The 2992-nt window shown below is 40.6% G+C and overlaps 1 non-coding gene across 1 annotated transcript; it reads left to right on the forward strand.

Moving 5' to 3' along the window:
• Positions 1 to 1790: 1790 nt before the first annotated feature.
• On the forward strand, positions 1791 to 1897 carry LOC141640568 (small nucleolar RNA R71). Its single transcript, XR_012543063.1, has one exon. It is a non-coding gene; the product is annotated as a small nucleolar RNA R71 (small nucleolar RNA).
• The last annotated feature ends 1095 nt before the right edge of the window (positions 1898 to 2992 follow it).

Here is a 2992-nt window from a genome sequence, read left to right on the forward strand (position 1 = left end):
TAGAAGGCCTTTGTACATATTATAGTAGATGAGCAATGTTGAGGAAAGATCCTTGCATCCCCAAGGAAATCCCCAAGGATTTTACGAAGAAAAGGGAAGAAAAGAAGAAGAAACAAGACTGAGGAGCAATCCGTGCGGATTGTCCTGAATCCGTCCGTCCTCCACCTCCACAATCCGGCCGTCTTCTCCCAAAGACGCCCGGGCAGCAAGCCCAGAAGACGTCCGGATTCCCTTGAAGACGCCCGGGCAGAGGCTGATGAATCCGCCCGTCCCGACACCAATCCGCCCGGATTCCAATCCAGCACAAATCCGTTTCTTCAAGCTTCAAAGAAAGAAGCCCTTCCTTCGAAAAATACCGGCGTCTCCCTGCTCAAATCTAAAAAGTGTAATTACTAGTTTAGCCCTTAGTTAACCCTAATGCATCCACCTAATTTCCACTATAAATACCCCATTAGTCTAATTAGAAGAGCATGTTCTTCTTATCAATTATTAGAGTAGTTAATATCAATCAAATCTCTCTTTAGTTTTGCAATCAACAATTAATCAAGTTTTAATACAAGTTTTATTTTCTTAATCTCTCTTTTGTTCATCCTTTATTTTGGGTAATTGAAGATTATTTGGGTTATTATTGGGCCTCTCAATCAAGCATCAAGTACTTCTTTTATTCTTTGCTTTATTATTGGAATCATTAGTAGGTATAATTCTCTTAATCCCTTTTTAATTATTGTTAATTACTTTCATTTGTTCATCATGTTTCATTTTGTTGGTATGATTGACAACCTTGCTAGCATGATCGACATGATAATGAGTGAGTAGCGACCTAGCTAGGGTTAATGGGTAATTAGGGGAAACCAACATGGGGAATGATTCATGCTTAAATTAATATGCTTTCATGGTTTATTTGCTTGCTTGTTTTGATCTCAACTCATGCACATGTTATGTTTGATGAAATGCGAGCCTATGAATCCTTGCATTTTTTACCCATCACCTATCTTTTCAATGGGACTTGTAAGACATAAACCAACTCGAGTCTCATTAGACCATGCATGTTGTTGAGTAGGGAAGACTAAGTCGACTTGTAGGTGTTGTACAATCAAATCGATTCGGCTCCGGGACCCAAACTTTCCTAGGATTGTAAGATATAACCCAACTCAATCCATCACAACAATAATTGCTTGCTTATAATTTGAGAACATGTTTGTATGATCAATTCCCATGATTCCCCTATGACCCCATGACACCCTAGTGCTTTTTATCAATTGTTTAGAACCCTTTCAATTCATCTTGCTTATTTACTTTCATTCCTATTTAGTTTAGTGACCTTCTACATCAACCCAAATTGTGACACCCCTAAGACACCACTAGTTTCAATAGAAATCTCATCTCAATTCCCGTCCCTTGGGATCCGACCTTTACTTGCCTCTTTACTAATTGTAGAGTTGTTTGTGAAGCTATAAATTGTGTTTTGGTCTAGGTGCTTCTAACGACAAGTTACCGAAAAGATTTAGTCCGACCACTTCTTCTTACTCAACTCTTCAAGCTTCTTGGTTAGCATATCAAGCTTAGCATTGGTATCCACATTCACTAAGAATTCGGGAGGGTGCTTACTTCTTCTCAATACATTTACTCTTGTGCCATAGTTTGCCTCGGAGTCCACCATTTTCTTGATTAGAGTAGTGCCTTCTTCATCATTCAAGTGATCAAATCCTCCCCCCGCGGAGGAATTTACCATCTCCTTAGTCCTTGGTAGCAAAGTTTGAAAGAATGTTTGAGTGATGTACCATTCCGGGATTCCATGACGGGGACAACTTGCTATTAAGTCTTGATATCGGTCCCAAGCTTCACCTAAAGACTCCCCGTCTTCTTGTTGAAATGTATGAATCTCATTACGGAGCATTGCGGTCTTTGATGAAGGGTAATATTTGGCCATGAATGCTTTAGCCAAGGCATCCCATGTTGTGAAGGTATCCGGGGGGTGAATGTTCAACCACCGGTCCGCCTTACCCGTCAATGAAAACGGAAACAACATCATTCTCAAGGTGTCCTCGGACACCCCATTCTTTTTCATCATTGAAACCTTCCTCTTAAACTTCCGGAGGTGAGCATGGGCATCCTCTTCAATATGCCCCCCGAACAAATCCTTCTCAATCAACCCGACTTGGGCGGGATGGATCTCAAAGTTGTTGGGAGCCAAGGCGCCAAAATTAATTGGGTCACAAGCATCATTGTGGTTAGGACGGTTATGGTCACGTAAAGCCATTGGTGGTAGATTTGGTATATGAGGGGGTGGTGTTTGAGGTGGAGTATTTGGGAGTTGGAAATTGTAGAAAGGATTTTCTAGGAGGTGATCAATGATGTTGTTTGGTTGTTGTCGTGTTGTGTTTTCAATGAGAGGTTGGGTGGGTGAATTTGCTTGGTTTATGGTTGCTTGAGAAGAGGTTCTAACCCTTGCAATGGTCCTATTCCTTAAGGCTCTAAAAAGCCTTTCGGGATCGGAGTCAAAGAGCAAAGCTTGGTGGTTCCTCCTAGGCATACAACTTGACAAACCGTAAGACTCCTAGTGCTTTTACACACTAGGGTAAGGCAAAACTCACACACACTCTACAAGAAGCACACAAACTACACAAACAAGCAAACAACAAGTAAAGACTAAGCCTAAGACTCTAACTAACTAAGCATAACCTAACGCCATCCCCGGCAACGGCGCCATTTTGATATAGGGATTTGCAGTCATTTCCCAATCAAAAACAATTTATAAAACCCAACTAAAAGTAGTATTTAGTCGGGTGTCGAACACAAAGATGGCGGGGGTGTATACTTAGTCCGTTTTAGTCTTTAGTTTAGTCAAACAAATGAAAGAGGTTGATTAAATTGTAAACTAAGATGCGAATAAGATATAAAATTAAACTAAATAAAATTGTAATTGATCAATATGAGAAAGACTAGAGCTTTCGGGTTCACTTGGGTCATTGGGCATGAAACAAGGTGAATA

Source organism: Silene latifolia, unplaced genomic scaffold (genome assembly GCF_048544455.1).
Source record: "Silene latifolia isolate original U9 population unplaced genomic scaffold, ASM4854445v1 scaffold_88, whole genome shotgun sequence".
Lineage (NCBI taxonomy): Eukaryota > Viridiplantae > Streptophyta > Magnoliopsida > Caryophyllales > Caryophyllaceae > Silene > Silene latifolia.